This window comes from Macrobrachium rosenbergii, chromosome 49 (assembly GCF_040412425.1).
Source record: "Macrobrachium rosenbergii isolate ZJJX-2024 chromosome 49, ASM4041242v1, whole genome shotgun sequence".
Classification (NCBI taxonomy): domain Eukaryota; kingdom Metazoa; phylum Arthropoda; class Malacostraca; order Decapoda; family Palaemonidae; genus Macrobrachium; species Macrobrachium rosenbergii.
The window spans coordinates 3,339,069-3,353,995 of NC_089789.1; positions in this window are offsets into that span (position 1 = coordinate 3,339,069).

The window sequence follows — 14,927 nt, forward strand, 5'->3', positions numbered from 1 at the left end:
TGATAACCGGGCTCTGATTTCTAGGTCAAATACGATCGGCCAAGCGGTTCTCAATAAACAAAGGGTAAATTAGGGGGGGTGGTGCACTGTGCACGACTTCTGGTTGGTTATAATAGCTCCCCATGGAAGATAACATACGAGCCTTCATTTGGGCTTGTATGTTGATATCCAAGAAGCTGGCACAGCTGTTTTATGTTACTATTCTCCCAGCAAGAAATGGAAAAAATTTTACTTTACTCTATTATATACGCAAAATGGAAAATACCTTCAACACATTAATACTAAACTACTTTAACATGGCCCATTAATTTCTTCAAAAACACTGATACTTTACTTTAAGATTACGAGACAAGATAATTTTGAGGCAGGAGACAAAATTTAAGAATTAATTTCCTTAATTCTAAATCAAAAAGGCATAAGTAAAAGTACTTTTATGCCTTAAAGAGGCTGTGTAAATGATAAAACAGCATTTATTTTTGTAAAAGACATCCCCTTTACGTGATATTGCACTGACGATACATAATTCGCCAATTCGACAGCTGACGGCTGACCCTCACACAGACAGTGGTCGAGCGAGTATTCGCGAGTTTTAATTCATTAACTTTAAACCACGCTAATTTTATCGTCTAATGTTTGATTACAGGCTATAGGTAGATACTCCCTCAATGTCATGACGGGATGAGCAGACAAAGAGACGCAGGGTCTGGGACAAAACAGAGTTCTTAGAAGGAAGGAAAAAAAAATTAATAGTAACAAAAGGAAAAATTAAAGGATATTTGAAAACGTTGTCATACGAAAGGCAGAACACGTCTCTAAAACAGAAAGGGTAATTTAAAATCACAAGGGCAAGTCTATGACTTGTGATTCATTAAAAAAGAAAGGTAAATAAATAACTAAAAGAGTAAATGATATTGGCAGAAAAACCAAGGGTAATAGAAAGATGAATTTATTGTGTTATACGGGAATTTATCGTCTATAAATTATGGTAAGACTATCTGGTTCATTAAAAAGGCTGAATGAATTATTTAGAAACTCCTTCAGGAAGAGCTGACATTCATGTTCAGTATGGGCACAAGGGCTGTGGGTCTCATTCTGTTATTCTCAATGATTTATACATTTTGAGGGAATGGTATGACATATTTAATTGCCTCTTGTGGGGATGATTTAAGAAAAAGATTAATAAGAAAAGGATGGTTGGCAGAACCAAGAACGGAAGAAGATCGAAGGGAGTATCAGTCTTCTGGATTAGAGGTGCCAAGACCTTCGAAAGATGAAATGGTGGCACAGGTGCCAGGTGAGGAAAGCTCTTTGAAACTACCTAGAAATCCCCATGCAAGTGGTCAATAATCCAAATGATTAATTTCCTACTGGGACAGTCGTCCTAACCCAAACTGGATCAAAATGACTGGAGGGTGGCATGGAGTGCCACCTGGGCCTGTTGCTGCAACAGCTGACGCAGGAGTTTCCCGTGCTGGTTCTACAATGATCTGTCTCAGCTCTTGTAGTTCATTGGCCAAGTTTGGTCATGGCAGAATCCTGACTTGCCAGGTATCTTTGGCGGGCGGCGGGAAAGCATTAATTTTTTGGCGGGGGCATGGACGTGTTGTATCAATGACCAGCTCAGGCATGGGTTATACTTTAGGTTATTCGCTGTGGTCGAGATTCTCTCTTTCCGATAGCTGGTAGTGGTGCCAGGCCAGGAGAAAGAGAGGAGGTCCTGAGTTGGATAACCTTGATTGGAGATCAGGGTTGTGCTCTGGCACTAAAACTAAGGCAAGTCAGGCACTGTCAGTTTTCTAATGCTCATCACGGATGGAGCTTAGCACTATTTCGGTGCATGCAATAAAATGATAGGCGTTAGCATCTGGGAGGAGATCTGATTGAGGCTTTTGGCACTGGCACTGAGGCAGGGCCAGGCACTGCCACCTGTATCGGGGAACCGATTCAGTAATAATAATAATAATAATACTAGGTGGCACTGGTAGGGACAGACGTCCTCCTGGTTTAGGGGGCCAGTCTTGACTGAGGGAGAAGCGGGGCAGATGCTTCAGCCCGAGGATTGATTTTGGGAAGACTGGACCCCTAGATTGTCGACTTTCTTGGGGACTGGAAGTCCTGTCCCAGGATGACACAGCTAGCCTCTGGGAGATGTCATTGCGACTGGGGCAAGATTCAAAATCTTGATTGCTGAGGTCTTGTGACTCTTCTGGACCGTTGGTTATCATCTTAAATTGATTTACTCCCTTGATTGTGATGAGACTCTTCTGTCATAGCTCCAGGGAACTCTGTCCCTTAGTATGAGGGAGATTGCATGCCGAGTCATAGGTCCTTCTGAATTGCGGGTGGCTGCCTTCAGCGGGGGTCATGGATGGGGAATTCTGATTGGTTGCCCAATGACTTGGAACTTCAAGCCAATTTTTGCGGTGGGAGTATTGGCTTTATTATTGACAGCATTTCGCCCTGGGGAATGGTCATTCATTGCAGATGGTTTCCCATTGGCTTTCTGTGCTGCCCGTGTGGAGGGCGCAGGCTGACATATTGGTGGTTTTCTGAGAGAGAGAGAGGTGCTGTTTTCTTGTTTTGGGCTGCGGATGAATGATGTCTTCTTGCAATAATCTAGTTAGGGGCTTTCTGTTCCCATTCTAGTGGGAATTTGATCCGAAGAGGGGCGCCTCGCTCATCTTCCGGGCATGGATCCTTCTCAGGTGTTGTCGTTTTCAGGTATTCGTTGGATTTGGTGGGTGTTCTGCATTATTCTTCTTAAATGAGTGGGAGGGCAAGATGCCTCCTGAAGAAAATGCTCAAATTGTTGGTTTTCTCTCGGCGGCAATGAGGGCGCCTCTCGAGCCGCAGTAACGCCGCTCGAATGGTCGGCGGATCGGACCAAGTTGGCTTATTTTCTTGGCTGTATCCAATGTCTCCTCCGGGAGATGGAATCTATTGCACGCCTTTGTAACCACGGGCGTGGTTCATGATGGCTATCCTCTCCTGGGCGTGGCAAGGAGTGCCTTTTGCCCAGGAATTTAGTGAGAACAAGGGAAGTTCAGCGGGAGAGGTCGCAGCACTCCAGGACTCGTTCAGGTCCTTTCAGCCAACTTCAGGTTCGGACTCTGTCCGTTTTGGCATGAATGAGTGAGGGTTCTGAGGGCACTCATTCCTGGCGGAAGGGGGTGGTGGTCTGTTTTAACATCACCAGGTCATAGGCGTGCTGTCAGTTCTCCTCTAATCCTTCTCCTCCCATTTCTTTAATTCTTTCTTTTTCTCGTTCTTCACGTTCTAACTCTTCTCGTTCTCCTTGACGATTCTTTTCTTCTCTCTCCAGTTCTTTCTCTCTCTCCGTACTGGGGATGCTCGCTCTTGAACCCAGTCTCTCAGAACTTGCCCTATAGTCCCACGTCCTTTCCAGCGGACATGTAGTGAAGTCCTCATTTTGTTGGGCTCTGGTTTTAGCCATCTTGAAATAATGGTTATATGGACTTTCTTTGTGAATCAGATATGTCTGAGAAGACATATCTGAAACACTCAATTGTTCAGACTGCAGGAGAATGGATCTGTCTGAATAAGACAGTTGATCAATAAGTCTGAGGAGACTTTGTTAAAATTTAATATGTCCTGCGTAACTGGATTTTATGTCACACTCGGACTTGGCTTTTTTTAGCGTGAAGGTAAGGCATTGTTCGTGAACTAGAATGATCAGCAGGGCTTAGATGTGTGTGAAATTCACGAATATAATGTCCCAAATTGGACTTGATTTTGGGCAGAGGAATTAGAAATTCAAGTCTCTTGCGTAGAATTTTTAAGTCTCTTAGGACTTGGAATTTGGGTTTCCTGTAAGAATTAGAAATTTTAGCCTCTTCGATGTGCTGAGAATTTTATTAGTGTAGTCTCTTAGGACACTACATTTGTTGAGAAAAGGTCTTGCGACGTAGAATTTCATTAGAAGTCTCTCAGGACTTGAATTTGGTTGAAGAAATTCTCGCCTCTTGCGGGAATTTTATTTGGTTTGCCCTAGGACTTGGAAATACGATTCATCCCTTAAGACTTAGAAATCACTAACGGGAAAAACCCTAAAAAATTTTTGCTGAGAAATGGACGAAAGAAAAAAAAAGGCGGTTGGAGAGGGCATGGGGCAGGGGATGAAGGTCGTCTGACAATCACCAGAGTTATTTTTAGATTCTGTGTGAATGGACCCGCCATTTATAGACCATTTGTGACTCAGGAATTTCCGGGATGAGAGGATAACAGTAAAATGACCTTAGTAATTTTCTAGAAGGGAGTTCAAATTTCGGCTTTCTAACACCTAATTCGAGTTTTAACTAAACTGAGAGAAGCATTTCAGCAATGCAAGCTGATCTCATCTTGTCCCCATAGAATTTATTTGCGCCTAAATAATTCGCTAATCCGAAATGGTAAAATTTATCACGGAGGAGTCTCGGATCACTATTCCTCGGAGCAAAAAATATTCCAAAGATTTGAACTTCAGGAATTTTGCACTATTCCTCGAAGCAAAGAATATGGCAAAGATTTTAACACAGAGGAATTTCGTATTCCTCGAAGCAAAAATTTGGCAAAGATTTTAACACAAAGGAATTTGCCATTCCTCAAAGCAAAGAATGGTTAGTACTGGTTATTTCCTAACTACCTATCCTGAAAGGCATGCATTAATTAATCTAATACAGTCACTCTTCTCTCAGTGAATAGATGCATCCCAGTCCTAATTCCTGGAACAGTCACGATTGTAAAAAAATTTTGCTAAGATAAACACATTACTAAGTGGAACTCTCTTCGTCTGTGCTCTTGATAACAGGTTCGGAATTTGTCTCGCATGGCCAGCTTTGCTAATAGCTGATCTGTCAGCCAAATGCAATGACGCAACAATAGTCGGGAAAATGCAACTGCAAACGAGGATGGCAGGTCGACATTTTACGTATTTCCTGCGTTTATGGTATTTAACAGGCCGGCAACGGAAACTTTATTTAATTGGCCTGGAGTTCTGTCTTGTCAGGAAATCGTAAAAAGATAAGAAAAAGGGGAGAATTTAGGTGAAGGCTCTACTTCATAAGGAAATTCCTTCAAACACTTGGGATAAATTAAAAAGTATATTTACAAAAGGAATCCTTTGAAGGGAAAATGGATAAACTAAATTGATAAAGGGCTCTCAACGCCTGAAGATCCTTCTACTGGAGTCTTGATTAAAGGCAAGGCACTGGCCAAGATGAGTCCACTGTGAATGGGTCCTCTGCAAGAGATTTCATTACACGGCATTGAACAATTTAACAAAGAATAAGTCTCGAGTTTCTGAGGGTGCCAAAGACTCTTCGAGGAATGAATGACCACTTTGAACACAGGACATTGGAAATGGCACTGGATTCAGCACAAGGACAGAAGTGAAAAACTGGTACTCCAAGCTTTCTAAAGGGCAAACTATTGTGACTGAAAGTCTTCTCTGATGCACTTTACCTTAGGGGAAGCTGGTCTCTGATGAAGAAGGACGAGGATCACCGACAATACAGGCTGTTCCTCAAGGATGACTGGAGTCTGGAGTTGGACAGGGAAAATGAATGGTCTCTCAGTCATACTGCATCACCCCTCACGTATATGGCTGTTTAGACTCCTCACAAGACTCACTGCTTCTACTTCTGTCTTTCCCTTATGGCTACAGCTGTGTTGGGCAATGGTGTGTCATCTTCAGGTGTTCCCAGGTTTCCTGCGGAGGTAAGACAATTCAGGCAGCTTAGTTTTGCCTTTAGAACTAAGGTCATTTAGAAGCTTAGTTGGGCAGGTTGCTTCTAAAAGGAGCGACAGTGCCTCCATCTCTTTGCCCTTTTTATCCGTGTCATCTCAATATCTGTTCCAGGTAAAAAAGTACAGATTGGAATGTTGATGGCGTGCTCTGAATTCTAGGTCAAATCGTGCCAGGTGGTTCTCAACACGTCAAAGTTAAATTAGGTGTTGCAGGAGGGACTGTGAAGACTTCTGGTTTGTTATAATAATATTCTTATGATATATATATAGTATATAAATATAGTATATATATTGGCATATATATATATATTAATATATATTCTATATAATATTATATGCTATATATATATATATATATATATATATATATTTATTATATATATATATATATATACTTATATATATTATAACTTAAGACCTGATTTTAAGAGTAATTTCAGTGTAGGTGCAGAAAACACTGACCTCTGTCACATTATTTGTCAGAAATTTCATTGGGGACCATACTGTCAAAATTTGACTGTCTGAGTTTCTTTACCAAATATAACTGGCAATACTTTTGGCCTCAAGGCTGCTTCAAGAGTGCAACCCTCATACTGGTGTAGTTGGCTTAAATGCAAGCAACTGCAATAACTTCTCTGGAAGGCAGCATTCGAAGCAACCGAAAATTGAGTGATACTGGGAGCCCTCCATCAAGTGCAGTGTTTAGGAAGGTGTTCCTACAGTATTCTGAGAAGAGCAATCTTACTACAGAGTAACGCAAAATAAAATACCACATGCATCAAAGAGACAAAGGTATTTGAAGTGGAGTTGTCATTTCCAAAGGCACTGTATAAAACAGAAAAGCAATGAACAGTCCCCAACTTTGATGCTATATTCTTGTAGCAGAAAAACTAGAAAGATTCAGGATGTCTCAGTCAGACTAGGTAACTGAAAGATGATGTTCGTTAATGACCTCCTCTTCGTAAAGCATGAGATTGCTGGCTCATTAAAAAGGTTGAATGAATTATTTAGAAATTCACAGAACGAGAAGTTCTGTTCAGTAGTTGAAGACCTGTGGGTCTATGCATGCACCACCTAGCAGAAGAGAGTATATGACATTCTTCAAGAAGCTGTCCACAGAAAAAGTCGAAGTAATAAAAAAAAAACTGGTTGGCAAACCAAGGACAGAATCGAAGAGTATCAGTTCATGAGAAAGAGCTGGTATTTATTAGAAGGGAAACCTTTGATTCATCTTAAAATCTCCATCAAGTAGTCAATAATAAAATGATTAATAAACTCATTATTTCATAATGCAATAACCCAAACTATATCAAAATGATTACAACATGGAAATGATGAATACAAGGAAATGTGAGCACTAATATGGTAGCTAAGTGAATATTAATGTAACACCTCAACACTTTATAACATGAGTGATAATTTGATCATTTAATTAATTACCAGAATGAATTTTACACACCGATTAATTTTTTATTACACGTGTTGAAATAGTAAGAATGATAGTTATACTTTTATTCATATATCTGGATTCTTACTTTCACCATAGTGTATATACACAAATGAATGTGAGTATTCGCTGCTATAAATAACCATAGACTTCCATGGTAACTGTTGCTATTTCCATGAAGTAACAATTCAGTTTTCTAATTCAAAAAATGTAAGTAGCATATTTCATATTTAATAAAATGATACGTTAGAAAAAAAGACCGGGATGACAGAAGAACTTTTTGGGAACTCTAGCGGCAGCTCCATCTGGAGCCACCTCCTCTAAGGAGATTCAGTAATAATAATAATAATAATAATAATAATAATAATAATAATAATAATAATAATAATAATAATAATAATAATAAGAATAATAATAATATTAAAAAGAATGGCTGTATTATACGAATTTATCTTATATAGTGTCTTTTCTATCTTCCTTATGATTTGCTTTTCAGGCTCAGCGATGTTAGTCAGCAACTGGCTGATATTCATGTTGGAAAAGGATAGTGTGCGGAATATGGGAAGTCTTTTATTAAAATATCCAATCAGAAATCGTTCGTCTGGATTCAGGTTCTATTTTAGGTACCGTCGACATGTTTCGACCAGCTCGTTGGTCATCCTCTGGACGTAGTTGCAGAAGGTCTGAAGAAACGAGGTGCTCGAGTTGGTATTTATAGGGGGGTCTTGATCGGTGCTGAATTATGATTGGCTGCCCGGGGCATGTACCCTCAGGCGGAGCCTATTTTCCCAGGTCGATGTGCGAGCGGCGTTGTAGTGCTGGGGATGAATGGAAGAATTTTGATCCTCCGATGCCGAATTTTGATTCGCACGTTTGCTATGGGGATCGCTCGGTGCATGTCTCCTGGCTGCCATGGGGAGGAGAAATATTTCCTGCGTAATGTTGAGGGTTGATTTCTCCTTCCCAATGTGCAATGCTTCCAAGAGGCATAGGCGGCGGTGGTCGGTAGTTCAGTCAATTATTTCGATGTTCGTGATTATGTTTTTTCTTTCTATTCTCTGGTTATGGAAGGTCCTGGCATGATTAAAGATAGCCCCCTCTTGGGCGTGGCAGGAAATCCTCTTGGAGGAACGCATGGTGGTCATACCGATGTAAGAATCGAGGCATCCTTGGACGGGGCATGAGTAATGGTATACCACGTTGGTTTTCTTCAAGGGGTCCTGCTGAGGGGGGCTGGGTTGTTACGCATAACCAGGCTGCTCGTCTTTTTACTCTCGTAATAAATAACCAGATGTATATTCTTGTTGGAGTCAACAGGGCTGACATTATTTTTGATGATGTTTTTGAGGGCGTGTTCGTCTTCTTTATATTTATGGTGAAATTGTCCTTTATAGAAGAGCTCTATGCATTCAGGGGCATCGGGGCGAGGTTCCTGACGGTACCATCTATCGATGTTTGCCTTGATAGACTCTTTTATATTCTGGTTTGGGTGTCCATTGTCGACGAGGGTCTGGGCTACATGTTCCATTTCTCCGTGTGTGTCGTTCCAGGAGGAGCAGTGTGAGAGGGCCCTCCTGACGTAGGCGCTGATGGTGGAGCACTTATACCTCTCGGGGCACTCGCTCTCCCCGTTTATACACATGCCCAGGTTCGTACGTTTCGTGTAGACCCTCGTAGAGAAAGAGGCCTCTCTCTGTTCCACAAGGACGTCAAGGAAGGGGAGGCAGCGGTTTTGGCTCTGCTCGATCGTGAAAGTGAGGCAGCTATGGTTGTGGAATGCACGCCTCAGGTTTTCGACCTCCTCTTGCGAACTGGCACTGATGAAGGTGTCGTCGATGTAGCTCACGTACATTCTTGGTTGGTGTATATCTTCGAATACCCTTTGCTCCACAGTGCCCATATAGAAATTGGTGAAGAGGACTCCGAGGGAAGAACCAACACCAACCCGTCGATCTGGATGTACATATGGCCACGATGGTTGGAGAAAGGGGCCTTTTTGGCCATATGTACACCCAGATCGACGGGGTGGCGATGGGTTCTCCCCTCAGAGTCCTCTTCGCCAATTTCTATATGGGCACTGTGGAGCAAAGGGTATTCGAAGATATACACCAACCAAGAATGTACATGCGCTACATCGATGACACCTTCATCAGTGCCAATTCACAAGAGGAGATCGAAAACCTGAGGCGTGCATTCCACAACCATAGCTGCCTCACTTTCACGATCGAGCAGAGCCAAAACCGCTGCCTCCCCTTCCTTGACGTCCTTGTGGAACAGAGAGAGGCCTCTTTCTCTACGAGGGTCTACATGAAACGCACGAACCTGGGCATGTGTATGAATGGGGCGAGCGAGTGCCCCGAGAGGTATAAGTGCTCCACCATCAGCGCCTACGTCAGGAGGGCCCTCTCACACTGCTCCTCCTGGAACGACACACACGGAGAAATAGAACGTGTAGCCCAGACCCTCGTCAACAATGGACACCCAAACCAGAATATAGAAGAGTCTATCAAGGCGAACATCGATAGATGGTACCGTCAGGAACCTCGCCCCGATGCCCCTGAACGCATAGAGCTCTTCTATAAAGGACAATTTCACCATAAATATAAAGAAGACGAACGCGCCCTCAAAAACATCATCGAAAATAATGTCAGCCCTGTTGACTCCAACAAGAATATACATCTGGTTATTTATTATAAGAGCAAAAGACAAGCAGCCTGGTTATGTGTAACAACCCAGCCCCCTCAGCAGGACCCCTGAAGAAAACCAACGTGGTATACCATTACTCATGCCCCGTCCAAGCATGCCTCGGTTCTTACATCGGTATGACCACCATGCGTTTCTCCAAGAGGATTTCCTGCCACACCCAAGAGGGAGCTATCTTTAATCATGCCAGGACCGTCCATAACCAGAGAATAGAAAGAAAAAACATAATCATGAACATCGAAATAATTGACTGAACTACCGACCACCGCCGCCTATGCCTCTTGGAATCATTGCACATTGGGAAGGAGAAACCAACCCTCAACATTATGCAGGAAATATTTCTCTCCCACGGCAGCCAGGAGACATGCACCGAGCGATCCCCATAGCGAACGTGTGAATCAAAATTCGGCATTGAGGATCAAAATTCTTCCATTCATCCACAGCACTACAACACCGCCGCAAGACATCGACCTGGGAAAATAGGCTCCGCCTGAGTACATGCCCCAGGCAGCCAATCATAATTCAGCACCGATCAAGACCCCCCTATAAATAACAACCAAAGCACCTCGTTTCTTCAGACCTTCTGCAACCACGTCCAGAGGATGACCAACGAGCTGGTCGAAACATGTCGACACAACCTAAAATAGAACCTGAATCCAGACGAACGATTTCTGATTGATATTTTAATAAAAGACTTCCTATATTCCTCACACTATCCTTTTCCACCATGAATATCAGCCAGTTGCTGACTAACATCGCTGAGCCTGAAAAGCAAATCATAAGGAAGATAGAAAAGACACTATATAAGATAAATTCGCATAATACAGCCATCCTTTTTAATAAGACCCGTTTAAAAGAGGGTCTACTCCCTTCAAATAATAATAATAATAATAATAATAATAATAATAATAATAATAATAATAATAATAGCAACCAGAGACTGGAGCTACAGAGGCAAACCAGAAGAAGAAGAAATGGACAAGAGAAGAAAATAATGGAATATGGAGATGCTACATCAGAAGCAACCCGACAGAAAGAGGATACAGAAGAAGAATGGTCAACATCTGGAATGAGAAAAATAACACCCCTCAAACAGAACAGAGGCTGGCAGACCAAATAAGAAACGTAAAGATAAAGAACTGGCTCTCCACAACTGAAAGAGAGGAACTCGAGAGAGAAATAACACCCAGCAACGAAGGACAAGAAGACGAACTAAGAGAAGATACCACCGAAGACGACAGGAATGATGAGCTACCAAACAACGGCCACGAGGAAATACCGAAGATGGAGCCAGATACAGAAAGAACAAAGATCCCCTCCATGAAAGCCTACAACACACAAAGAAAATAAAGGACAAATCGAGTGAAGTTAATGGAATAACGAGACTAATACACACCTCCAGTATCACAGAAACAAATAACCATCGCAACCAACCCAACAGAAACCAAAACAGCAACAGCATTGAAAAGGCGCCTGGAAAAACAAATCTTGGTGATGAGATCTGACTTGAGTAAACTGAAAGAGATGGCTGAAAAGAGGCTAAAAGCAAGAAAACAAGGGAGGAACTGAACAAGAAATACAAAATACAGGAGAGGGGACTAAATAACACAATAGTATAAAACAGAGGGTTAAAGCCAAAGCACATAAGATCTAATGGTACATGAACAAGAATAAAGGATACCAACAGAACAAACTCTTTGGAACCAACCAGAAAAGACTATACAGCCAATTAAGAGGGGAAGACAGCCACCAGGAAATTCCTAAAGCCGAACCAAGTAAGAGACTCTGGGAAAACATATTGAGCAATCTGGTATCACACAACAAACATGCAGCATGGCTCCAGGAAGTCAAGTAAGTATACCTTAGTTTCACCAGACCACTGAGCTGATTAACAGCTCTCCTAGGGCTGGCCCGAAGGATTAGACTTATTTTATGTGGCTAAGAGCCAATTGGTTACCTAGCAACAGGACCTACAGCTTATTGTGGGACCCGAACCACGTTATACCAAGAAATGAATTTCTATCACCAGAAAGAAATTCCTCTAATTCTTCATTGGCAGGCCGGAGACTCGAACGCGGGCCCAGCAGAGTGCTAGCCGAGAACTATACCGACTCATCCAACGAGGAACTATCCAGGAAGTCAAGGCAGGAGATTCACCAGGAGCATGACAGACACAGTCAGACACCAACTGAAGAAAATGCCCAACTGGAAACCCCAGGTCCCAATGAAGTCCATGGATACTGGCTCAAAACCTTCAAGGCCCTACACCCACGCATAGCAGAACAACTTCAGCATTGCATCACAAACCACCGTGTGCCAGATTGGATGACCACAGGGAGAACATCCTTAGTACAGAAAGGCAAGAACAAAGGAAACATAGCAAGTAACCACAGGCCTATCACCTGCCTACCAATAATGTGTAAGTTAATAAGAGGTATCATCAGTGAAAGGCTATACAACTACTTAAAGGATGCAAACACCAGGCTACAGAAGGATGTGTAGGGACACAAAAGACCAGCTCCTGATAAACAAAATGGTAATGAAGAATAGTAAGAGATGGAGAACCAAACTAAGAACAGCATGGATTGACTACGAGAAAGCCTTTGACATGATACTGCACATGTGGCTGATAGAATGCCTGAAAATATATGGGGTACAGGAAAACACCATCAGCTACCTAAAAAATACAATGCACAACTGGAATACAGTACTTACAAGATCTGGGATAAGATTAGCAGAGCTTAACATCAGGAGAGGACTCTTTCAAGGTGGCTCACTGCTCCTACTGCTCTTCGTAGTAGCCATGATTCCTATGAAAAAAGTACTGCAGAAGATGGATGCTGGGTACCAACTCAAGAGAGGAGGCAACAGAATTAACCGTCTGATGTTCATAAGATGACATCAAGCTGTGTGGTAAGAGCATCAAGGAAACAGATACCCTAATCCAGACTGTAGGGATTGTATCTCAGCACATCAGGATGGAGCTTCGAATAAAAAAATGCACCTTGGTCAACATACAAAAAGGCAAAGTGACGAGGACTGAAGGGATAAAGCTACCCGACGGAAATAGCATCAAACACATAGATGAGACAGGATACAAATATCTGGGAATAATAGAAGGAGAGGATATAAAACACCAAGAGATGAAGGATATGATTAGGAAAGAATGTATAAAGAAACTTAAGGCGATACTCAAGTCAAAACTCAACGCCAGAAACATGATGAAAGCCATAAACACATGGGCAGTACCCGTAATCAGATACAGCATGGGAGTAGTGGAGTGGACGAAGGCTGAACTCCGCAGCATAGACCAGAAAACTAGGAAACATAAGACAGTGCACAAAGCACTACACCCAAGAGCAAATACAGACTATACATAACATGAAAGGAAGGAGAAAGAGGTCTACTAAGAGTAGAGGACTTTTTCAACATCGAAAGCAGAGCACTGGGGCAAACCTGAAAACCAGTGAAGACGAGTGGCTAAGGAGCGCATGGGAAGGAGGACTGATAAAAGTAGATGAAGACCCAGAAATATACAGAGACAGGAGAATAAAAAAAAAAAGAACAGAGGAATGGCACAGCAACCCAATACACAGACAGTACATGAGACAGACCAAAGAGCTGGCCAGCAATGAAACATGGCAATGGCTACAGAGGAGAGCACTCAAGAAGGAAACATAAGTAATGCTAACAGTGGCACAAGATCGGGCCCCAAGAACCAGAAATATCCAAAGAACAATATATAGAAATAACAGCTCACCCAAGTGCAGGAAGTGCAATATGAAGGACGAGACCATACATCACATAGCAAACGAATGTCTGGTACTTGCAAAGAACCAGATGGAAAGAGGCATGATTCAGTAGCAAAAACCTTCCACTGGAGCCTGTGCAACAAACACCAGCTAGCTTGCAGTAATAAGTGGTACGAACACCAACCTGAGGGAGTGATAGAAAACGATCAGGTAAAGATCCTCTGGGACTATGGTATCAGAACAGATAAGGAGATACATGCCAATAGACCAGGCTTGACGCTGATTGATAAAATCAAGAAGAAAGCATCACTCATTGATGTCGCAGTACCATGGGACACCAAAGAAAGAGAAAAAATTGATAAATATCAAGACCTGAAAATAGAAATAAGAAGGATATGGGATATGCCAGTGGAAATTGTAGCCATAAACATAGGAACAATGGGCACGATCCCCAGACCCCTGAAAACGAACCTGGAAAAACTAGATGCCAAAGTAGCACCAGGACTCATGCAGAAGAGTGTGCTATTAGAAACAGCGCATATAGTAAGAAAAGTGATGGATTCCTAAGGAGGCAGGATGCAACCCACAACCCCACACTATAAATACCACCTAGTCGAATAGTATGGCTAAGCTAAATAATAATAATAATAATAATAATAATAATAATAATAATAATAATAATAATAATAATAATAATAATAATAATAATAATTCTACCGTCATCCCAGTCTGTTTCTTAGTACTAGGTAGGTACCTAATAACTAAATTGAAGAAGTTACATATGGAGAGAGAGAGAGAGAGAGAGAGAGAGAGAGAGAGAGAGAGAGAGAGAGAGAGACTTGATTTTGCTGATGTATTTTAAATTTTTCCAATAAAACAGTCCTTTTACATATGCAGAATTTGTCCATAGACATGCAACGTCCTTTCTTTCGTCGCTGTTCTACACACTCCGGATAAAATGTTTTTCCCATGTACAGCTCTAATTGGAACAGTATAAAGGATCTCTCTCTCTCTCTCTCTCTCTCTCTCTCTCTCTCTCTCTCTCTCTCTCTCTCTCTCTGTTCGAATTGCTATTAAATGGTGGATGTTGACCATTTCGTTAGAATTTTATTTTATAAAGCGTTTAATCGTATAGGAAGTGTTCTTTCCAAGGGAACCACCTCTCGTGCATTTACTAGCGAATTTGAATTGTTTCATGGGAGCAAAGCCTCCTGTATGGCAGACACCCTCGTTTGATGTACATTGATGAAGCAAACGGACTCCCTGTGTAAAGGCAAACA